The 26391-nt window shown below is 37.3% G+C and overlaps 1 protein-coding gene across 1 annotated transcript in view; it reads left to right on the top strand.

Moving 5' to 3' along the window:
- Positions 1-26391, top strand: part of DACH2 (dachshund family transcription factor 2) — a 933902-nt gene that overhangs the window by 830505 nt on the left and 77006 nt on the right. The gene's annotated exons all lie outside the window — the stretch shown is intronic.

Below are 26391 nucleotides of genomic sequence, written 5' to 3'. Positions count from 1 at the left end.
AAGGCACATGGAGAAGGGGATGACAGAGGGTGAGATGGTTGGATTGTATCATCGCCTCAATGAACATGAGTTTGACCAAACTGCAGGAAATGGTGAAGAACAGGGAAGTCTGTTCTGCTGCAGTCCATGGGGGTCACAAAGAGTCAGACACAACTGAGTGACTAAACAACAAAAATTTATACACAAGGCACTATACTTGGGAGTGGAGTATACTGGTAAACTGACATTTTCATTGCACTTATGAAAATGTTTTATTGCACTTATGTGTGTTCTATTTGCAATTTGAGCATATCCATTTAAAAAATTCCATTTCATAACCACATGGACTGCAGCATGCCATGCTTCCCTGTCCCTGACCATCTCCATGACATCCAACCCTCTTAACCTCTGTCACCCTTTTCTGTTTCTGCCTTAAAGTGTCCCCAATATCAAGGTCTTTTCCAATGAGCCAGCTGTTCGCATCAGGTGGCCAAAGTATTGGAGCTTCAGCTTAAGCATCCATCCTTCCAAAGTGTATTCAGGGTTGATTTCCTTTAAGATTGACTGGTTTCATCTCCTCGCTTTACTAGGTACTCTCAGGAGTCTTCTCCAGCTTTTCTGTTCCAAAACATCTATTCTTCAGTGCTCTGCCTTCTTTATGGTCCAACTCTCACATCCATACATAACTACAAGACCAAACCCTTGACTATATAGACTTTTGTCGGCAAAGTGATATCTTCGCTTTTTAACACAATATCTCGGTTTGTCAGGGCTTTCCTACCAAGAAGCATGTCTGAGATTGTCAATAGTTCCCTGGAAATCTTTATTCCAACTTGTTGCTCATCCAGCCTGGCCATTCACATGATGTGTTTTGTGTGTAAGCTGAATAAACAGGGTGATGATAAGCAGCCTTGTTGTACTCCTTTCTCAGCCTTGAACCAGTCAATGTTATAACTGTTGCTTCTTGGCCCACATACAGTTTTCTCAGGAGACAGGTAATATGGTCTTGTATTCTCATCTTTTTAAGAGTTTTTCAAACAAAATAAGCTTGTTATGATCCACACAAAGGCTTTAGCATAGTCAATGAAATAGAGGTATATGTTTTTCTGGCATTCCCTTGTTTTCTGTTTGATTCAGCAAATTTTGGCAATTTGTCTCTCATTCCTCTTCCTTTTCTAAACTCCCCCTTGAACACCTGGAAGTTCTTGGTTCATGTAATGCTGAAGCATAGCTTGGAGTATTTTGAGCATAAACTTGTAACACTGAAATGAGTGTAATTTTGTGAATTGAATATTCTTTGCCTTTGCTGTTCTTTGGGTTTTGAATGAAAAGTGATCTTTTCCAGGCCTGTGGCCACTGCTGAGTTTTCCAAATTTGTTGGCATATTAAGTGCAGCACTTTAACAGCATCGTCTTTTAGTTGCAGAATAAGTCCACACAATCAAATAGGTAGATTCTTTCTCTGGAATATATAAAAGGACATGAATGTTCCCACAAAAGGAAACACTCAACTCTAGCATCTGTGGACATTGGAGGAAAACACATGAGGGAGTAGAGTCACATTAAATATGAGTTGTCCCAACCACAGCTACAGAGATCAGCCCTCCCTAGCATTGGAGAGCCTCCTGGGGAGGTGAAGTTGGACTGTGTCGTACAGCAGAGGAAAAGACATTAACAGCTGAGACTCTAGGAAAAACTTTAATTATTATTTAAAAGTTTTAATTTGTTGTTTTGTTGGTTCTATTTTTTTTTTTCTTTTCTTTTTTCTCTGTTGTTGTGACTATTGTTTTTATTGTTATTATTTCTATTTAGGCTTTTAAATTTTTAAAATTATTATTTTTTTTTTGAGATTCCTTTTTGTTGTTTTTCTTTAATATATATAGATCTTTTGTATACTTCTGTTTTAACTTTGCTTTTCTAATTTTTCACCATCTTTGTCCGTTTGTTTTGTTTTCCTTGCTTCATTCACTGGGTGGCATTCTGCCTTGGTTTTTCTTTCTGTTTTCTGTTTTCACTAATTTCATTTTTAATTGATTGTTTTCATTTTTGGTTTTATTTTTTCATTAGGTCACTCTCTAATACTCTGTTGTCTTGGTCTATTTTGGTTTTGTGTTTTGTATATGTATACACTCAATGTGTATGTTCCTTTGGTTTTGTTTCTGTTTGCCTGATTTTGCTTTTACCATCTGTCTGGATTTCATGTTTCACCTTTGTGTGTGTGTGTGTGTGTGTGTGTGTGTGTGTGTGTGTGTGTCTGTGTGTGTGTGTTTTAATCCCCTTTATTACCATGACAAATGGCTTGTGGAGTCTTGTTTTCCTGACCAGAAGTTGGGCCTGAGTCTCTGGGGTGGGAGCACTGAGATCAGGATGCTAGACACCCAAAGAACTTACTACCAAAGAGTATTAATTGGTGAGAGCTCCCATGAAGGCTTCCACCCAAATCCAAGATCTGGTACCACCTGACTGCCTGCAGCATCCAGTGTTGGATGACTCAACCAAACAAGGCAGGAATACAAACCCAGCCCTCATCAGACAGACTGCCCAGAGACACCCCAAAATGCATCACACACTCTGCCCATCAGAGGGAAAAAACTCATCTCCATCAACCAGGACATAGGCACAAGTGCTTCCCAACATAAAGCCTACATAAGCCACTGGGCCAACTTTCCCACAGAGGGCAGGGACCAGAAGTAAGATGAACCATGATCTTATAGCCAGGGGAAAGGAGAAATGTAACAGTAAGTTAGAAAAAAGAAAAAGACAGAAAAATATCTAGCAGATGAGAGAATGAGGTAAAAACACACAAGACCAAATAAACTAAGAAGAAATAAGTAAACTCCCTCAAAAAATTCAGAATAATGAGATTAAAGATAATCTAAAATCTTGAAAATAGAATGGAGATAATGCAAGCAGTCTCGAACATATTTAACAAGGACCTAGAAGAAATAAAGAATAAACAAACAGTGATGAACAACACAATTAGTGAAATTAAAAATATTCTAGATGAGTCAGTAGCAGAATAACTGAGACGAAAGGATAGATAAGTGACCTGGAAGATATAAAGGTGGAAATAACTGCCAAAGAGCAGAATAAAGAAAAAAAATAATTAAAGGAATTCAGGGACATTTTGAATATCTCTAGAACAATACTAAATACATCAAAATTCAAATTATATGAGTCCCATAAATAAAAAGGTCTGAGAAAATATTTGAAGAGGTTATAGTTGCAAATTTTCTTAACATGGAAAAGGAAATAACCACCCAAGTCCATGCAATGCAGACAGTCTTGCACAGAATAAACACTAGACTAAACATGTCAAGAAAAATATTAATCAAATTAAATACAAAGAATATTAAAAGCTGCAAAGGAAAAGCAACAAATAACATAGAAGAGAATCCCGATAAGGTTAACAGCAGATCTTTCTGCAGAAACACTGCAGTCCAGAAGGGAGTGATCAGATATATTTAAAGTAATGAAAGGGAAAAACCTACAACAAAGATTATTCTACCAAGTAAATATCTCATTCAAAATTAGAGAAATCAAAACATTTTACAGACAAGCAAAAGTTAAGAGAATTCAGCACCACCAAACCAGTTTTACAACAAATGCAAAAGGGACTGTCCTAGGCAGGAAATACAAGAGAAGGAAGATTAAAAGGAACATGTATATCAATAATAACTTTAAATGTAAAGGAATTAAATGCTTCCAGCAAAAGGTACAGACTGGCTGAGTAGATACAAAACCAGTATATATACAAAACCAGTATATATGCTGTCTGCAAGAGACCCATTTCAGATGTAGGGACACATGTAGACTGAAAGTGAGGGGATGGAAAGAGATATTCCATACAAAGGAAAATCAAAAGAAAGCTGCAGCAGCAATTTTCATAGAAGACAAAATAAACTATAAAGAATATTACAAAAGATGAGGAAGGACATTAAATAGCAATCACAGGATCAATCCAAGAAGAACACATACCAATTGAAAATATTTATGCACCCAACATAGGAGCACCACATAACATAAAGAAAACGCTAAGCAGAAATAGAGAACAACACAATAATAGTGGGGGAATTTAACACCTCACTTACACCAAGGGACAGATCATGCAGACAGAAAAATTGTAAGGACATTCAAGACTTAAATGATACATTAAATCAGATGTACTTAATTGATATCTACTAGAAATTCTTTTCTGGAGAAGGCAATGACACCCCACTCCAGTACTCTTGCCTGGAAAATCCCATGGACGGAGGAGGCTGGTAGGCTGCAGTCCATCTGATCACAAAGAGTCAGACATGTCTGACCAACTTCACTTTCACTTTTCACTTTTATGCATTGGAGAAGGAAATGGCAACCCACTCCAGTGTTCTTGCCTGTAGAATCCCAGGGATGGGGTCGCACAGAGTTGGACACGACTGAAGTGACTTAGCAGCAGCAGCAGCAGACATTCCTTTCAAAAGCAGTAGAATACACTTTTTTTTTCTCAAGTGCACATGAAACATTCTCTAGGATAGAGCACATCTGGATCACAAGTCAAGTATCAGTACATTTAAGAAAATTGAAACGTATCAAATACTTTGTCTGCCCCCAAAATGCTGACTCAGACAGTCAGTTCAGTCGCTCAGTCATGTCCAACTCTTTGAGACCACATGGACTGCAGCATGCCAGGCTTCCTTATCCAACATCAGCTCCTGAAGCTTGATCAAACTCATGTCCATTGAGTCGGTGATGCCACCCAACCAACTCATCTTCGATCATCTCCTTCTCCTCCTGCCTTCAATCTTTCCTAGCATCAGGGTCTTTTCCAGTGAGTCAGTTCTTCACATCAGATGGCCAAAGTATCAGAGTTTCAGCATCAGTCCTTCCAATGAATATTCAGGACTGATTTCCTTTAGGATTGACTGGTTTGATTTCCTTGCACTCCAAGCGACTCTTAACAGTCTTCTCCAACACCAAAGTTCAAAAGAATCAATACTTTGGTGCTCAGCTTTCTTTATAGGCCAACTCTCACATCCATACACGACTACTGGAAAAACTATAGATTTGACTAGAAAGACCTTTGTTGGCAAAGTAACATCTCTGCTTTTTAATATGCTCTCTAGTTTGGTCAGAGCTTTTCTTCCAAGGAGCAAGCTTTTTCTAATATCATGGCTGCTGTCACCATCTACAGTTATGTTGGAGCCCCCCCCGCCCAATAAAAAAAAAAGTCTCTCACTGTGTTCCATTGTTTCCCCATCTGTTTGACATGAAATGATGGAACCAGATGCCATGATCTTAGTTTTCTGAATGTTGAGTTTTAAGTCAACATTTTCACTTTCCTCTTTCACTTTCATCAAGAAGCTCTTTAGTTCTTTGCTTTCTGCCATAAGGGTGGTGTCATCTGCATATCTGAGGTTATTGATATTTCTCCTGGAAATCTTGATTCCAGCATGTGTTTCATCTAACCTGACATTTCTCATGATGCACTCTACATATAAGTTAAATATGCAGGGTGACAATATATAGTCTTGACGTACTCCTTTCCCGATTTGGAACCAGTCTGCTGTTCCATGTCCAGATCTAACTGTTGCTTCTTGGTCTGCATACAGATTTCTCCGAGGCAAGCAAGGTGGTCTGGTATTCCCATCTCTTGAATTTTCCACAGTTTATTGTGAACCACACAGTCAAAGGCTTTGGCATAGTCAATAAAGCAGAAATAGATGTTTTCCTGGAACTCTCTTTCTTTTTCAATGATCCAACAGACGTTGGCAATTTGGTCTCTGGTTCCTCTGCCTTTTCTAAATCCAGCTTGTACTTCTGTAAGTTCACTGTTTACGTACTGCTGAAAGCTGGCTTGGAGAATTTTGAGCATTACTTTGCTAGCGTGTGAGATGAGTGCAAATGTGTGGTAGTTAGAAAATTCATTGTCATTACCTTTCTTTGAGATTGGAATGAAAGCTGACTTTTTCCAGTCCTGTAGTCACTGCTGAGTTTTCCAAATTTGATGGCATAAAGAGTGCAGCACTTTCACTGCATCATCTTTTTGGATGTGAAATAGCTCAACTGGAATTTCATCACCTCCACTTACTTTGTTCACAGTGATGGTTCCTAAGGCCCGCTTTACTTTCCATTCTGGGATATCTTGCTCTAGGTAAGTGATCACACCATCGTGGTTATCTGGGTCATGAAGATCTTTTTTGTATAGTTCTTCTGTGTATTCTTGCCACCTCTTCTTAATATATTCTGCCTCTGTTAGGTCCATACAATTTCTGTCCTTTATTGTGCCCATATTTGCATGAAATATTCCCTTGGTATCTTTAATTTTCTTGAAGAGACATCTAGGCTTTCCCATTCTCTTGTTTTCCTCTATTTCTTTGCATTGATCACTTAGGAAGGCTTTTTTTTTTTTTTTTTTTTTTTAATCTCTCCTTGCTATTCTTTGGGACTCTGCATTCAAATGGGTATATATTTCCTTTTATCCTTTGCCTTTAGTGTCTCTTCTTTTCTCAGCTATTTGTAAGGTCTCCTCAGACAACATTTTGCCTTTTTGCTTTTCTTCTTCTTGGGGATGATCTTGATCACTGCCTCCCGTACATCGTCATGAACCTCCGTCTATATTGCTTCAGGCACTCTAATCCCTTGAATCTATTTGTCACTTCCATTGTATAATCATAAGGGATTGATTTAAGTCATACCTGAATGGTCTAGTGGTTTTCCCTATTTTCTTCAATTTAAGTCTGAATTTGGCAATAAGGAGTTCATGATCTGAGCCACAGTTATCTCCTGGTCTTGTTTTTGCTGACTCTATAGAGCTTCTCTATCTTTGGCTGCAAAGAATATAATCAATCTGATATCTGTATTGACCATCTGGTGATGTCCATGTGTAGAGTCTTCTCTTGTGTTGTTGGAAGAGGGTGTTTGCTATGACCAATGCATTCTCTTGGCAAAACTCTATGATCTTTTGCCCTGCTTCATTTTGTACTCCAAGGCCAAATTTGCCTGTCACTTCAGGTGTCTCTTGACATCCTACTTTTGCATTCCAGTTCTCTATAGTGAAAAGGACATCTTTTTACATGTTAGTTCTAGAAAGTCTTGTAGGTCTTCATAGACCCATTCAACTTCAGATTCTTAAGAAGTACTGCCTGGGGCATAGACTTACATTACTGTGATATTGCATGCTTTGCCTTGGAAATGAACAGAGGTCATTCTGTCATTTTTTGAGACTGCAACCAAGTTCTGCATTTCATACTCTTTTGTTGACTATGAGGGATACTCCATTTCTCCTAAGGGATTCTTGCTGACAGTTGTAGATATAATGGTCATCTGAGTCAAATTCATCTATTCCAGTCCATTTTAGTTCACTGATTCTAAGAATGTTGATGTTCACTGTTGTCATCTCCTGTTTGAACATTTCCAATTTACCTTGATTCATGGACCTAACATTGCAGATTCTTATGCAATATTGTTCCTTACAGCATCAGACTTGCCTTCCATCACCAGTCACATCCACAGCTGGGAACTATTTTTGCTTTGGCTCCGACTCTTCACTGTTTCTGGAGTTATTTCTCCACTCTTCTTCAGTAGCATATTGTGCACCTACCCACCTAGGGAATTCATCTTTCAGTGTCATATCTTTTTGCCTTTTCATACTGTTCATAGGACTCTCAAGGAAAGAAGGAGAAGGAAATGGCAACCCACTCCAGTATTCTTGCCTAAAGAATCCTATGGACAGAGGAGCCTGGTGGGCTTCTGTCCACAGGGTCACACAGAGTCAGACATGACTGAAGAGACTTAGCATGCATGCATGCATTGGAGAAGGAAATGGCACCCTACTCCAGTATTCTTGCCTGGAGAATCCCAGGGACAGAGAAGCCTGGTAGGCTTCTGTCCATGGGGTCACACAGAGTCAGACATGACTGAAGCAACTTAGCTGATAGTTGGACACAACTGAAGAGACTTAGCTTCATCATCAGCAGCAGCAACAGCAAGGCAAGAATACAAAAGTGATTTGCCATTGCCTTCTCCATTGGACCACATTTTGTCAGAACTCTCCACTATGACCCGTCCATCTTGGGTGGCCCTACATGGCATGGCTCATAGTTTCATTGAGTTAGACAAGGCTGTGGTTCATGTGATCAGTTTGAATAGTTTTCTCTGATTGTGGTTTTCATTTTGTCGGCCCTCTGAGATATAAGGTAAGAGACTCATGGAAGCTCCCTGATGGGAGAGACTGACTGTGGAGGAAACTGGGTCTTGTTCTGATGGGAAGGACCATGCTCAGTAAATGTGCAATCCAATTTTCTGTTGATGGGTGGGTCTGTATTCCCTCCCTGTTGTTTGACCTGAGACCAAACTATGGTGGAAGTAATGAAGATAATGGTGACCTCCTTCAAAAGGTCCCATGCACGCACTGCCACACTCAATGCCCCCAACCCTGCAGCAGGCCACCACCATCCCACATCTCCAATGGAAACTCCTGGACACTCACAGACATATCTAGGTCAGTCTCTTGTGGGGTCACTGCTCCTTTTTCCTGAGTCCTGGTTGCACAAAGTTTTGTTTGTGTCCTCCAAGACACTGTGTTCCCCAGTCCTGTGTAAGTTCTGGCGGCTCTGTGGTGGTGTTAATGGCGACCTTCTACAAGAGGGCTTATGCCACACCCAGGTCTGCTGCACCTGGATCCCCTGCCCCTGCAGCAGGGCACTGCTGACCTGTACCTCCACAGGAGACACTCAAATACTCAAAAGAAGGTCTGGCTCAGTCTCTGTGGGGTCTCCTGGTGTGCACAAGGTTTTGTTTGAGCCTTCCAAGCATCTCTGGCAGGTATGGGATTTGGTTCTAAATGCTATTTTGCCCCTCCTAAAGTCTTGCTGGGGCTTCTCCTTTACCCTTGGATGTGGGGCATCTTTTTTGGTGGGATCCAAAATTCTCCTGTCATGGTTGTTTAGCAGCGAGTTGGAATTTTGGAGTTCTCACAGGACAAGATGAGTGCAAGTCCTTCTACTCTGCCATTCTGTGAATGTTATGAGATTAGGTATAAATTACAGGAAAAAGAAACTGTAAAAAAAGAACAACACTTGGAGGCTAAACAATACACTTCTAAATAAGCAAGTGATCACTGGAAAAAATCAAGGAAGATTTTTTTTTTAATATCTAAAAGCAAATGACAATGAAAACGTGAAGAACCAAAACATATGTGATGTACCAAAATCAGCTGTAAGAGGGACATTTTTAGAAATAGAATCCTATTGCTAAAATTCTTCCTCAAGAAAGAAGAAAAACCCCAAGTAATCAACCTAATATTCATCTAAAGCAAATAACAAAAGAATAGTAATGAGAAAAAACACCAGTGACTAGAATGAATGAAATCATACAGATCAGAACAGAAATAAATGGAAAAAAATGAAGGAAACTATAGCAAAGGTCAATAAAAGTAAATTCTGGCTCTTTGAGAAGTTAAACAAAACTGACAATCCATTAGCCAGATTCATCCAGAAAAAAGGAAGACAAATCAAATAAATAAAATTAGAAATGAAAAAAGCAGAGGATATAACAAATAATGGAGAAATACAAAGGATCGAAGGAGACTACTACAAGTAATTACATGCTAATAAAATGGACAGCTTGAAAGAAATGGACAAATTCTTAGAACAGTGCAAACTTCCAAGACTGAATCAGTAAAAATAGAAATTATGAACAGATCAATCATAAGCACTGAAATTGAAACTGTGATCAAATATTTTCCAACAAACAAAAGCCAGATGGATTCACAGGCTTCTAACAAATGTTTATAGAAGAGCTAATACCTATCTTTCCCAAACTCTTCCAAAAGATTACAGAAGGAGGAACACTCCAAAACTCATTCTATGAGGCCACAATCACCCTGATACCAAAACATGACAAAGACATCACACAAAAAAGAAAATTACAGGCCAATAATCACTAATGAACATCGATGCAAAAATCCTCAACAAAATTCTAGCAAGCAGAATTAAACAGCATATTTAAAAGATGAATGGGGAATACATGTAAATCCATGGCTGATTCATGTCAATGTATGACAAAAACCACTACAGTATTGTAAAGTAATTAGCCTCCAACTAATAAAAATAAATGAAAAAAAAAAAAAACAAACAAACAAAAAAAGAGGATTACAATGCAACATTCAAAAAAAAAAAAAAAATAGATCACATAGAGGCGGTCCTAAGATGGTGGAGGAATAGGACGGGGAGACCACTTTCTCCTCCACAAATTCATTGAAAGAACATTTGAACGCCAAGCAAATTCCACAGAACAACTTCTGAATGCTGGTAGAGGACATCAGGCACCCAGAAAGGCAGCCCATTGTCTTTGAAAGGAGGTAGGACAAAATATAAAAGATAAAAAGAGAAATAAAAGAGGTAAGGACAGAGATCTGTCCCAGGAAGGGAGTCTTTAAAAAAAAAAAAAAAAGAGAGAGAGAGAAGTTTCCAAACACCAGGAAACCTTCTCTACAGTGGGTCTGTGTATAGCCTTGTATTCTCAGAGGGCAAAATAACAAGGAGGAAACATAAATAAAAAATTAAAAACCACAGATTATGTGCCTAACAGCAAATCCCAGTGGAGCAGCAGTTCAGACGCTCGCATCCCCCACTAGTAAGCGGGGGAGGGACAGGGAAGATTGGGCTGCATTACTTAGGGTAAGGACTGGGCCTGAATGCCCTGAGGGCAATTTGAGGGAACTAGCTTGAGATAGCAACCCAGACTGTGGGATAGCTATCCACAAAAAGCCCTAACCTAAGACACTGCCAGGCATGCTCACAGAACAAAGGACTGAGTACAGCTAGCTGGCTGTGGACCAGCCCATCCCCTGCCAGAGACAGGCAGGCGAGGGCAGCCAGAGCTAGAAGGGGGCAATCGTGGCCCCAGAGAGGCATCCGATACCAAACAGCAAGCAGACTTCATTACTAACCAAGATTTCTTGGGATTCTGGATAGTTGACATCAGTCGGGAGGGTAGCAGCCAGAGATCAGCTCCCCAGAAGAAACACACAGCACACCTAATAAGGTGCACTCACTGTACACACAGAAAACATAGTGGGTGGGACAGGGATGGGGATAAGTCGCAGCCTTCAACTGGGGGCAACTCCGTGAGCCAAGCATCTAATCACCTGAGCTGCTTGGACCTGGGGCAGCCATAAAACACAGGCCCAACCAAGTCTGAACCTTTGTGGAGTACCTGAGAACCTGAACCTGAGTGGCTTAGACCTGGGAAGTGCATGCAAACCAGGGCCTGCATATGACAGTTCCCAACAGAGCAACCTAGAGTCTGAGCAGTGTAGACTGGGAAAGCACACACACTGTGAGTGGGGCAAGCCCAGTGTGGCTGAATCACTGTGAGCACATGCCAATGATATTTGTTTGCAGTGTTCCTCCTCCCCAAAGCATGACTGAATAAGTGAGCCTAAAATAAAGTGACCAGTCTTGCACCCCTTGCATCAGGGTGGAAACTAGACACTGAAGAAACCAGCAAACAGAAGAAGTTAAAATAAACAGAGGGAACCACTTTGGAAGTGACAGGTGCCATAGATTAAAACCCTGTAGTTAGCACCGACTACATAGGAAGGGGCCAATAGACCTTGAGAAGTACAAACGGACCAAGGAACTATCTGAAGATGAACTGACCCCACACTGTCCACAACAGCTCCAGAGAAAGTCTTAGAAATATTTTTACTATTATCATTTTTAAATTAAAAAAAATTAAAAAAATAATTTAATTTTAATTAAAAACAATTTAAGTCCCCATTACTCCTTTAATTTCCATTTTTATAACCTACTATTACCTTGCCAAAAAAGACACTATTTTTAAAGCAAACTTCATATATATACACATATATATGTATATATATATATAATTTTTGTTACTTTTCTTTTTGGTGTTGTTTTCGTTTTTTTATTTTCTTGTTGTTTTTAATATCGTATTTTTCAGAATCTAAACTCTACTCTAGATTTTTAATCTTTGCTTTTTGGTATTTGTTATAAACTTTGTACCTTTAAGAACCCAATCTTCAGTATCCATTTTTACTTGGGAGCAAAATCACTGGCCTGATTGCTATCTCCCCCCTTTGACTCTCCTTTTTCTCCATCCAGTTGCCTCTATCTCCCCTCTCCCCCTTTTCTTCTCTACCCAACTCTGTGAATCTCTTTGTCTGTTCCAGGCTGCAGAGAACTCTTAGGGAATGGATTACTGGCTGGATCTGTCTTTCTCCTTTTGATTCCTCCTTTTATCCTCTTGACCACCTCTATCCCCTTCCTCCTTCTTCTCTTCTCTGTGTAACACCATAAACATCTCTGAGGGATCCAGACTGTGGAGAGCACATAGGGAAGTGATTACTGGCTAGCTTGCTCTCTCCCCTTCTGATTCCCCCTTTTCTCCTCCTGATCACCTCTATCTCCTTGCTCCCTCTTCTCTTCTCCCTGTAACTCTGTGTACCTCCCCAGGTGTCCCTCACTGTGGAGAAACTTTTCATCATTAACCTAAATGTTTTATCATTGGTGCTGTATAGATGAAGAAGTCTTGAGATTACTGTAAGATTAAAACGGAAAACCATAGGCAGGCGGCTTAAGTCCAAATACTGAGAATACTAGAGAACTCCTGAATCCAGGGAACATTAATTGATAGGAACTCATCAAATGCCTCCATACCTACACTGAAAGCAAGCACCACCCAAGGGCCAACAAGCTCCTGAGCAAGACATACCATGCAAATTCTCCAGCAACACAGAAACATAACCCTCAGCCTCAATATACAGGCTGACCAAAGTCACACCAAACCCACTGACATCTCAAAACTCATTACTGGACACTTCATTGCACTCCAGAGAGAAGAAATCCAGCTACCCCCACCAGAACACCTACACAAGCTCCCCTAACCAGGAAACCTCAACAAGCCACCCGTCCAACCCCACCCACAGCAAGGAATATCTACAATAAAAAAGAACCACCAACTGTCATAATACAGGAAGGCCACCCCAAACACAGCAATATAAACAAGATGAAAAGCCAGAGAAATATCCAGCAGGTAAAAGAACACTATAAATGCCCACCAAACCAAACAAAAGAGGAAGAGATAGGGAACCTACTTGATAAAGAATCCAAATAATGATATTGAAAATTATACCAAAAGACAAAGACTGGCTTAATGGATACAAAAAAAAGACCCCTATATATGTTGTCTACAAGAGACCCACTTCAAAACAAGGGACACATACAGACTGAAAGTGAAGGGCTGGAAAAAGATATTCCATGCAAATAGAGACCAAAAGAAAGCAGGAGTAGCAACACTCATATCACATAAAATAGACTTTAAAACAAAGACTGTGAAAAGAGACAAAGATGGACATGACACAATGATCAAAGGATCAATCCAAGAAGAAGATATAACAATAATAAATATATATGCACCCACCATAGGAGCACCACAATATGTAAGAAAAATGCTAACAAGTATGAAAGGGGAAATTAACAATAACACAGTAATAGTGGGAGACTTTAATACTCCACTCACACGTATGGATAGATCAACTAAACAGAAAATTAACAAGGAAACACAAACTTTAAATGATACAATAAACCAGTTAGATCTAATGGATATCTATAGAGCATTTCACCCCGAAAAAATGAATTTCACCTTTTCCCCAAGTGCACACGGAACCTTCTTCAGGATAGATCACATCCTGGGCCATAAATCTAGCCTTGGTAAATTCAATAAAACTGAGATCATTCCAAGTATCTTTTCTGACCACAATGCAGTAAAATTAGATGTGAATTACATGAGAAAAACTATTAAAAATTCCAAAATATGGAGGTTGAACAACACGCTACTGAATAACCAACGAATCAAAGAAGAAATGAAAATATGTATAGAAACAAATGAAAATGAAAACACAATAACCCCAAACTTATGGGACACTGTAAAAGCAGCACTAAGGGAAAGATTCATAACAATACAGGCTTACATCAAGAAACAAGAAAGAAGTCAAATAAATGATGTTACTTTACACCTAAAGCAACTTGAAAAGGAAGAAATTATGAAACCCAGGGCTAGTAGAAGGAAAGAAATCTAAAAAATTAGGGCAGAAATAAATGCAAAAGAAACAAAAGAAACCATAGAAAAAAATCAACAAAACCAAAAGCTGGTTCTTTGAGAAGATAAATAAAATTGACAGACCATTAGCCAGACTCATCAAGAAACAAAGGAAGAAAAACCAAATAAACAAAATTAGAAATGAAAAAGAAGAGATCACAACAAACAACACTGAGATACAAAGGATCATAAGAGACTTTTATCAGCAACTATATGCAAATAAAATGGACAGCTTTGAAGAAATGGACAAATTCTTAGAAAAATACAACTTTCCAAAATTGAACCAGAAAGAAATAGAAAATCTTAACAGACTCATCACAAGCACGAAAATTGAAACTGTAATCAGAAATCTTCCAAGAAACAAAAGACCAACAGCAGATGGCTTCATAGCTGAATTCTACCAAAAATTTAGAGAAGAGCTAACACCTATCCTACTCAAACACTTCCAGAAAATTGCAGAGGAAGGTAAACTTCCAAACTCATTCTATGAGGCCACCATCACCCTAATAACAAAACCTGACAAAGATGCCACAGAAAAAAGAAAACTACAGGCAAATATCACTGAAGAACATAGATGCAAAAATCCTTAACGAAATTCTAGCAAACAGAATCCAGCAACATATTAAAAAGATCATACATCATGACAAGGTGGGCTTTATCCCAGGGATTCAAGGAATCTTCAATATCCACAAATCAATCAATGTAATAAACCAAAATAACAAATTGAAAAATAAAAACCATATGCGTTTCTTAATAGATGCAGATAAAGCCTTTGACAAAATTCAACATCCATTTATGATAAAAACCCTCCAGAAAGCAGGCATAGAAGGAACATACCTCAAATAATAAAAGCTATATTTGACAAACACACAGCAAACATTATCCTCTATGGTAAAAAACTGAAAGCATTTCCCCTAAAGTCAGGAAAAAGACAACAGTGCCCACTCTCACTACTACTATTCAACATAGTTTTGGAAGTTTTGGCCACAGCAATCAGAGCAGAGAAAGAAATAAAAAGAATCCAGATAGGAAAAGAAGAAGTAAAACTCTCACTGTTTGCAGATGACATGATCTTTTACATAGAAAACCCTAAAGACAACACCAGAAAATTACTAGAGCTAATCAATGAATATAGTAAAGTTGCAAGCTATAAAATTAACACACAGAAATCCCTTGCATTCCTATACACTAACAATGACAAAACAGAAAGAGAAATTAAGGAAACAATTCCATTCACCATTGCAACAAAAAGAATAAAATACTTAGGAATATATCTACCTAAAGAAACAAAAGACATATATATAGAAACCTATTAAAACACTGGTGAAAGAAATCAAAGAGGACACAAATAGACGGATAAATATACCATGTTTATGGATCAGAAGATTCAATATAGTGAAAATGAGTATACTACGCAAAGCAATCTATAGATTCAATGCAATCCCTATGAGGCTAACAACGGCATTTTTTTTTTCAGAGAACTAGAACAAATAATTTCACAATTTGTATGGAAACACAGAAAACCTCGAATAGCCAAAGCAATCTTGAGAAAGAAGAGTGAAACTGGAGGAATCAACCTACCTGACTCTAGTCTCCACTACAAAGCCACAGTCATCAAGACAGTATGATACTGGCACAAATATAGATCAATGGAACAAAACAGAAAGCCCAGAGATAAATCCATGCAGCTATGGACACCTTACCTTTGACAAAGGAAGCAAGGATATACAATGGAGAAAAGACAATCTCTTTAACAAGTGGTGCTGGGAAAACTGGTCAGCCACTTGTAAAAGAATGAAACTAGAATACTTTCTAACACCATACACAAAAATAAACTCAAAATGGATTAAAGATCTAAACATAAGACTGGAAACTACTAAACTCCTAGAGGAAAACTTAGGCAAAACACTCTCCGACATAAACCACAGCAGGATTCTCTATGACCCACCTCCCAGAATATTGGAAATAAAAGCAAAACTAAACAAATGGGACCTAATTAAAATGAAAAGCTTCTGCACAACAAAGGAAACTATAAGCAAGGTGAAAAGACAGCCTTCAGAATGGGAGAAAAGAATAGTAAACAAAGCAACAGACAAAGGATTAATCTCAAAAATATACAAGCAACTCCTGCAGCTCAATTCCAGAAAAATAAACAACCCAATCAAAAAATGGGTCACAGAACTAAACAGACATTTCTCCAAAGAAGACATACAGATGGTTCACAAACACATGAAAAGATGCTCAACATCACTCATTTTCAGAGAAATGCAAATCAAAACCACAATGAGGTACCATTTCACGCCAGTCAGAATGGTTGCTATCCAAAAGTCTACAAGCAATAAATGCTGGAGAGGGTGTGGAGAAAAGGGAACTCTCTTACACTGTTGGTGGGAATGCAAACTATTACAGTCACTATGGAGAACAGTGTGGAGATTCATTAGAAAACTGGAAGTAGAACTGCCATATGACCCAGCAATCCCACTCCTGGGAGTACACACTGAGGAAACCAGATCTGAAAGAGACACATGTACCCCAATGTTCATCACAGCACTGTTTATAATAGCCAGGACATGGAAGCAACCTAGATGTTCATCTGCAGATGAATTGATAAGAAAGCTGTGGTACATATACACAATGGAATATTGCTCAACCATTAAAAAGAATTCATTTGAATCAGTTCTAATGAGGTGGATGAAACTGGAGCCTATTATACAGAGTGATTTAAGCCAGAAAGAAAAACACCAACACAGTATACTAACGCATATATATGGAATTTAGAAAGATAGTAGCGATAACCCTATATACGAGACAGCAAAAGAGACACAGATGTATTGAACAGTCTTTTGGACTCTGTTGGAGAGGGCGAGGGCAGGATGATATGGGAGAATGGCATTGAAACATATAAATTATCATATGTGAAACGAATCCCCAGTCCAGGTTCGATATATGAGGCAAGGTGCACAGGGCTGGTGCACTGGGATGACCCAGAGGGATGGGATGGGAAGGGAATTGGAAGGGGGGTTCAGCATGGAGAACACATGCACACCCATGGAGGATTCAAGTCAATTTATGGCAAAACCAATACAACATTGTAAAGTAAAATAAATAAATAAAAGATCATGTACCATGATCAAGGTACATTTATCCCAGGGATGCAAGGATTTTTCAACATATGCATATCATTTAACGTGATACTCCATATTAACAAACTGATGAAGAAAAACCATACTATCAATATAGGCAGAAAAATGTTTCACAAATTCAGTATCCATATATAATTAAAACCTCTCTTGAAAGTGGGCAGAGAGGGAATCTATCTCAAAATAAAAAAGGTCAAATATAAGAAACTCACATCAAACATTATTCTTGAAAGTGAAGAAAGCAAAACATCCCCTCTAAGATGAAAAACAAGACAAGGATATCCACTCTCATCACTATCATTCAACATTGTTTTGGGAATCCTGGCCAGAGCAATCATAGAATAAAATGAAATCCAAACTGGAAAGGAAGAATCAAAATGTCACTATTTGCAGATGTATGGTACTATACGTAGAAAATCCTAAAAATGCTACCTGAAAACTAGAGGTCATCATTGTATTTTGGTAAATTGTAGGATACAAAATGAATATGCAGAAATCTCTTGCATTTCTATACACCATAATAAAAGATCAGAAAGAGAAATTTCAAAGATTACCATTGAAACAAAAAGAAAAAAAAATTCTTTGGAATAAACCTACCTAAGGAGGCAAAAAGACTTGCCCTCAGGAAGCTCTAAGATAGTAATAAAAGAAATAAAAGATGACTTAAACAGATGGAGAGAGTATACCAAGTTCTTGAATGGGAAGTATCAATATTATGAAAGTAACTATACTACTTAAAGCAATCTTCAGTTTCAATGCAATCCCTATCAAACTACTGATGATATTTTTCAAAAAACTAGAAGAAAAATATTACAACTTGTACAGAAACACAAAAGACCACAAATACTCAAAGCCATCATGAGAAAGAAAAACACAGCCAGAAAAAACAAGCTCCCTGTCTTCAGACTATAAGACAAAGCTACAGTAATCAGATCAACTTGCTACTGGCACAAAAACAGAAATATAGATCAATGCAAGTGGACATAGATTCTAGAGATAACCTCATGGTCACCTAATCAATAATAAATAAGCAATAATATACAATGGAGAACTGACAACTTCTTCAATAAGTAGTGTTGGGAAAACTGACCAGCTACAGGTGAAACAGCGAAATTAGAACACTCTATAACATCACAAACAAAAATAAACTTAAAATGGATTAAAGACCTAAGTATAAGTCAGGATACTATGAAACTCTTAAAGGAAAACAGAGGTAGAACAGTCTTTGACATAAATTGCAGCAAAGTCTTTTTTAATCTACTTCCTAGGGTAATGAAAATAAAAGAAAAAATAAACAAATGGAGCCTAATTAAATTTAAAAAATTTTGCACAACAAAGGAAAACATAAACAAAACAAATAGAGAACCCAAAGAATGGGAGAATGTATTTGCAAACAGAAAAACTGACAAGGGATTAATCTTCAAAATATACAAACAGCTTAAGCAGCTTATTATCATAAGAACAAACAATCCAAGTTGATAATGGGCAGAAGATCTAAGTATACGTTTCTCCAAAGAGGATATACAGATAGCCTCACACATGGAAAAATTCTCAACATTGCTAATTATTAGAGAAATGCAAATCAAAACTACAATGATGTATCACTTCACACCGGAGTAGACATCATCAAAGAATCTACAAATAATAAATGCCGGAGAGGGTGTGAAGAAAAGGGTGCCCTCCTTCATTGTTGGTGGGAATGTAAATTGGTATAGCCACTTGGGAGCACAATATGGAGCTTACTTAGAAAGCTAGGTATGAAACTACCATTGTTGTTCAGTCGCTCAGTTGTGTCTGACTCTGTGACCCCATGGACTACAGCATGCAAGGCCTCCCTGTCCCTCACACGGAGTTTGTCCCTCACCCCTCCTGGATTTTGCCCAAGTTCATGTTAATTGCATTGGTGATGCCCTCCAGACACCTCATCCTCTGCCAACGTCTTCTTTTTCTGCCCTCAATTTTTCCCAACATCATGGACTTTTCCAATGAATCATCTGTTCACATTAGTGACCAAAATACTGGAGCTTCAGCTTCAGCATCAGTACTTTCAGTGAATATTCAGGGTTGATCTCCCTTAAGATAGATTGGTTCGATCTCTTTGCTGTCCAAAGAACTTTCAGGAGTCTTTTCCAGCACCACAGTTCAAAGGCATCAATTCTTTGGCATTCTGCCTGCTTTATGGTCTGGTTCTCACAACTGTATGTGACCAGTAGAAAGACCATAGCCTTAATTAACTATATGGACCTTTGTTGGAAGAGTAACGTCTCTGCTTTTCAACACACTCTCTAGGTTTGTCATTGGTTTCCTGCCAAGAAGTAACCATCTTCTGATTTCATGGCTGCAATCACAGTCCGTAGTGATTTTGGAGCCTAAGAAGAGGAAATCTGCCATTACTTCCACATTTCCCCCTTCTATATGCCATGCAGTAATGGGACTGGATGCCATGATCCCAGTATTTTTTTTTTTTTAACATTTAGTCTTAAGTGGACTCTTTCACTCTCCTCTTTCACCCTCATTGAGAAGCTCTCTAGTTTCCCTTCACTTTCTGCTACTAGAGTAGTATCATCTGCATATCTGAGGTTGTTGATGTTTCCCCCACCTATCTTGATTCCCAGCATTTCTCGTGATGTGCTCAGGATATAGGTTAAACAAACAGGGTGACAGAAAACAGTGTTGTTGTACTCCTTTCTCAATCTTAAACCAATCAGTTGTTCCATACAGTGTTCTAACAGTTACTTCTTGACCTGTGTACAGCTTTCATAGGATACAGGTAAGATAGTCTGGCATTCCCATCTCCTAACAGTTTTCCACAGTTTGTCAGGAACCACACAGTCAAAGACTTTAGTTTATTTGATTAAACATAGATAGGTGTTTTTCTGAAATTCCTTGCTTTCTCTATAATCCAGTGAAAGATGGCAATTTGATCTCTAGTTCCTCTTCTTTTTCTGAATCTAGCTTGGACATCTGGAAATTCTTGGTTCACATAATGCTGAAGCCTAGCAAGCAGTGGATCATATTTTGTCAGAACTCTCTGCTATTATCCATCTGTCTTGGGTGGCCCTGCATGGCATGGCTCATAGCTTCATTAAGTTATGCAAGCCCCTTTGCCATGACAAGGCAGTGATCCATGAAGGGGAAAACTAGCATATGACCCAGCATTCCCACTCCTAGGCATATACCTGGAGAAACCATAATTGGAAAAGCCACACACACCCCAATGTTCCCTACAGCACTGTTTGCTATAGCCAGGACATGTAAGCAACCTAAATGCCCATCAACAAAGGAATGGATAGAGAAGATGTGATAATACACTCAGTGGAATATTACTCAGATATAATAAAGAACACAATAATGCCACTTTCAGCAACATGAATGGACCTAGAGATTGTCATAATGAGTGAACTGAGATACAGAAAGACAGATATCATGTGATATCACTTATATGTGAAATCTAAAAAAAGGATACAAATGACGTTTCTTATGAAATAGTAGAGTCACAGACGTAGGAAACCAAATTATGTTTACCAGGGGATGGTGGGAGGTATAAATTGGGAGACTCAAATTGATAATTACACACTACTATATATAAAATAGATAAGTAGTAAGAACCCACTGTATAGCACAGGGAACTCTACTCAATACTCAATACTGTCATATATGGGACAATAATCTAACAAAAGAGTGGATATGTGTATATGTATAACTGATTCACTTTGTTGTACACCTGAAAATACATGGAACTGTGGCTTTACTATACCCCATTAATTTTTCTGTAAATCTAGCACTAAATGGCCTTACTGATGAATTTAACCAAACATTTTAAAAAATAGCATCAGTACTTATCAGACTCTTGGAAGAAATAGAGGAGTGTAGAACATTTCTTAACACATTGTATGAGGCCAGTATTAACATGATAACAGGTCCGTATGAAGACACCATGAAAAGAATATACAAATCAATATCCCTTATGAACATAAATGGAATAATTCTCAACTAAATAATAGAAACCTGAATCCAGCAGAATACTAAAAGGATTATGCATGCTGACAAATGATATTAATCTCAAACATGCAAGAGTGGCTCCACATAAGAAAATTAATCAATGTAATAAAACATAATAGACCAAAGGGTAAAAAACACAATTATCTCAACTCATGCAGAAGAGGCATTTTTTTTTTCTTTCTACACAGAATGCTATACCTTTTCATGATGCAAACACTCAGAACTCTAGGAATAAAAGTGTACTTCTTCAACACACTGTAGGCACTAATGAAAATCCAAAGGCTAACATCGTACATCATGATGAAAAATGAAAACTCTTCTTATAATGTCAGGATCAAGACGAGAATGCTCACTTTTACCATGGTGCTGTTTTACATTGTGCTTTAAATTATATTCAGATAAATTAGAAAAGAAAAAGTAATAACAGGCATCCAATTTGGAAAGACAGAAGCAAAACTATTCCTATTTTCACTTGACACTTTTTTATACATGAAAGGATCCAAAAAATTTCATGACAAAAATTACTAAATTTAATAAATAAGTTCAGTAAATTTGTGGTATGCAATACCAACACAAAAAAATCAATTGTATTGTAAACAATGAATAATCAAAATGAAATTGAAGAAAGCAATCCCAATACAATAGCACTTAAAAGATCCAAACACCTAGGGATACAATTAACCAAGGAGGTGAAAACATGTATGCTGAAATTGAGACAATATTTTTTAACAAAACTAGAGGCCTAAATATATGGAAAGAAAGTCCATCGCTATGGTTAGGAATATTAAATTATCTTGAGATATTAGCAATATTCTGATAATCTACAAATTCACACATTCTATGTATATTCCAACAGCCTATTGTTTTAATATGAAAAAGTTAGTCCTCAAATTCACGTGGAATGCAAGAGTCTCAAAATAACCAAAACAGCATTAAAAAAGAGGAAATTTGGAAGATTTTCTATTCCCAATTTCAAAACTTACCACAAAGTTACATTAAATGTTACATTAAAGTTACATTACATGGCAGTGTAGGACTGGAAAAATGATATATAGGCCAATGAAATATAAATGATAGTCCAGAAGTAAACCCACACATTTATGGCCACTTAACTTTTAACAAGGGTGCCAAATCCATTCAGAGGGTAAAGAATAATGTCTTAAACAAATGATGTTGAGATAGAAAGCTAATTTCTACATGAAAAAGGATAAATTTGAATTCCTACTGCACATCATATAAAAAAATTAACTCAAAATTTATTGAAAACCTAAATATAAGAGGTAAAACCATAAAATTCTTATAAGAAAGCTAAGGAGGCAAAAAATCACATAAACTTTGATTTGGCAATGTATTCTTAGATATGACACCGTAATAGTGTGCTAGGGCTGCCATAACAGAATGCCACATCCAAGGCAGCTAAAACAACATAAATTTATTTCCTCCTATTCTATTTGCCAGACTTTTGAGATCAAGTTGTCACTAGTGTTGGCTTCTTCTGAAGTCTCTCTCCTTGAATTGTAGGTGGCCATTTTCTTCCTGTGTTTTCACATAGCAAAATGTTTTCACATTCCCTGTGTGTGCCTCTATATCATAATATCCTCTTTTTAAAGGACTACAATATTGTACAGTAATTAGTCTCCAACTAATAAAAATGAATGAAAAAAAAAAATAAAGGGCATCAGTCATATGGGATTGGGGCCAAACCTAATGAATTCATTTTAACTTAATTAACTCTATAAAAACCCTGTCTCCAAATACATTCACATTCCAAAGTACTGGGAGTTGTGATTCCAGCATGTGAATGGTTGGGGGAAACAATTCCACCAGTAACAAAAGCATAAACAAAATTTTAAAAAATAGATAAGTTGGACTTCATCAAAAATAAAACTATTGTGAATCAAATATATCAAGAAAATGAAATGCAACATATAAAATGGGGAAATATTTGCAAATCATATATTAGATACTGGTTTAAAACCCAGAAAATATAAGGAACTTCTACAACTCTACAAGATAAATATCCCAAGTACTAATCAGAAGAAGTACTTAAACAGACATTTCTCCAAGGAAAATATAGAAATGGTTAATTATGTGAAAAGATGTTCAGCACCAGTAATTACACAATGACATATAAGTATCACATCACATCTACTAGGATGACTATAATTTACAACAAAAAATAAAAAATGAGTTTTGTTGGTAGAGATATAGAGAAATTGTTACCCTTGTACACTGCAGATGAGAATGTCAAAAGACACAAATACTGTGGATAACAGTTTACAATTTCCTTAGAAAGTTAAAAACAGAATTGCGGTATGAACTAGGGTGTGTGTGCATGCTTAGTTGTGCGTGCAAAGTAGTGTCTGACTCTTTGCAACCTCGTGGACTGTAGCCTGCCAGGCTCCTCGGCCCATGGGATTTCCCAGGCAAGAGTACAGGAATGGGTTGCAATTTCCTCCTCTTGGGAATCTTCTTGAACCAGGGATTGAACCTGTGTCTCTTGCATCTCCTGCATTGGCAGGCAGAATCTTTACCACAACCAGGAATTCCATTCAATTCTGTATATTAATTTTCTCTTTCAAATTGTTAATTGGTGTACATAAATGTAATAGATTTATATTGATTTCTGTATCATGCAACTTTACTGAACTCATTGTGTGTTTTCTGGTGACTTCTTTTATGATTTGCTGTGTATAAGATTATGTCCTCTGAAAACAGTGATATTTTTCTTTCTTCCTTTTTAATTTGGATTCCTTTCATTTCTTTTTCTTCTGTGATTGCTGTGGCTAGGACTTCCAAAAATATGTTGAAAAAATGAGGCAACAGTGAGATCACTGTCTTGTTCTCTATCTTAAGAGGAAATGCTTGCAGATTTTTAACATTGAGTATCATGTCAGCTGTGGGTTTGTCATATGTGGCTTTCTCATATGTGACTGTTTTTTTCTTTTAATCTTTGTGCTTTTATTTTAGAAATAAAAAATAAGTGAACTAAGCACTTGATTTAAAATATTATGAAAAGTGTCAACATAAAAGGAAATAGAAAATAGCAAAAATGGGCAGAAATAAACCAGAAAATATATATGGCCTTCTTTATGTTGCTATACTCCCTCAATACATACTTTCTGGAGAGTTTTTAGTCATAAATGGATGCTGAATTTTGTCAAAACATTTTTCTGTATTCATTGAGATGATCACACGATTTTTATCCTTCAGTTTGTGAATGTGGTGTATCACCTTGATTGATTTGTGGGAATTATAAAGACCATGCATGCCCAAGATATGATGCTTTTCACATACTGTTGGATTTGGTTTGGTAATATGTTGAGGATTGTTGTGTTTGTGTTCATCAGGGATATTGGCTTATACTTGTCGTTTAAAAATGTTTTCCTGGCTTTTGTATAAGCATGATTCTGGCTCCATATAATTTCTCTGCAATATTTTGAAATAGTTTGAGAAGGATAGTTATTAAATCTTCCTTAAAGGTTTGGTGAAATTCACCTGTGAAGCCATCTGGTCTTGGATTTTTATTTGTTGAGTGTTTTAAATTACTGCTTCAATTTCATTACTGGTAATGATGTATTCATATTTTCTATTTCTTCCTGGCTCAGTCTTGGGAGATTATAAATTTCAAAGACATTTAGATCAATGGGAAAAAATAGAGAGCCCATAAATAAACCCACACACTTATGGTAAATTAACCTATGGCAAACGAGATAAGAAAACACAATGAAGAAACGACAATCTCTTCACTAAGTGGTGCTGGGGAAACTAGACAGCTACATGTAAAGGGATTAAATTAAAACATTCTCTAACTCATATAGAAAAATAAACTCAAAATGGATTTAACACCCAAGTGTAAGACTGGAGACCATAAAACTTCTAGAGGAAAACATAGGTAGAACACTCTTTGACATAACACACAACAGTATATTCTTGGTTCTGTCTCCTAAAGGAAAAGAACTAAGGAAAAATAAGCAAATAGAACTTAATTAAACTTAAAAATTTATGCATATCAAAGGAAATCATTGATAAAATGTTGAAAACCTACTGAAGGGGGGAAAATATTTGGAAATGACATGACTGACAAGGGGTTAATATCAGGCATTTTTAAACAGTTCATGCAACTCAACAACAAAACCAAACAATCAGATCAAAAATAGAGAGAAGAACTAAATAGGCAGTTTTTCCAGAGAAATGTAAATGGCCAACAGGCACATGAAAAGATGCTCAATATCGCTAATCATTAGGGAAAAGCAAATCAAACCACAATAAGATACCACTTCACACCTGTAAAGTGGTGATAGTCAAAATGCATGCAAATAACAAATGTTGTTGAAGATGTAGAGAGAAAGGAATCCTAGTACACTGTTGATGGGAACTCAAATTGGTACAGCCTCTGGGTAAAACAGTATGGAGGTTTATAAAACAGCTAAACAATACAACTATCTTATGACCAAGCAATTCCACTCCTGTGTATATATACATTTTTTTAAAAATTACTAATTTAAAAAGATATGTGCACCCCAATGCTTATTACAGCATTATTTGCAATAGCCAAGATATGGAAGCAATTTGGGCTTCCCTGGTGCCTCAGATGGTAAAGAATCTGCCTGTAATCCAGGAGACCCAGGTTCAATCTCTGGGTCAGGAAGATCCCTTGGAGATAGGAATGGTAACCCACTCCAGTATTATTGCCTGGAGAATTCCATGGACAGAGGAACCTGGCTGGCTACAGCCCACGAAGTCACAAAGACTTGGAAATGACTGAACGGCTAACACTCGACTTAAGATGTGGGAGTGTCCATCAAAAGAAAAATGCGTAAAGATATGGTACATACATAAAATGGAATACTACTCAGTTACAAAAGGAATGAAAATTTTGCCATTTACAACAACACGGATGAATTGAAGGAGGTTATGCTAAAAGAAAAAAGTCAAACAGAGAAAGATAAATACTATATAATATCACTTATATGTGGAATCTTAAAAAACAAAACACATGAGAGAATATAACAAAACAGAAGCTGGCTCACAACTATACAGAACAAACTAGTACTTACCAGAGAGGAAAGGAGAGGAGCAAAGAAGGGGCAGGGAATTAAGAGGTACAAAATGCTAGATGTAAGATAAGCTGCAAAGATACATTATACAACATGGAAAAAACA

The sequence above is a fragment of the Dama dama genome, chromosome X, assembly GCF_033118175.1.
Source record: "Dama dama isolate Ldn47 chromosome X, ASM3311817v1, whole genome shotgun sequence".
Taxonomy (NCBI): Eukaryota; Metazoa; Chordata; class Mammalia; order Artiodactyla; family Cervidae; genus Dama; species Dama dama.
This window is presented reverse-complemented; position numbering and strand designations above follow the sequence as displayed.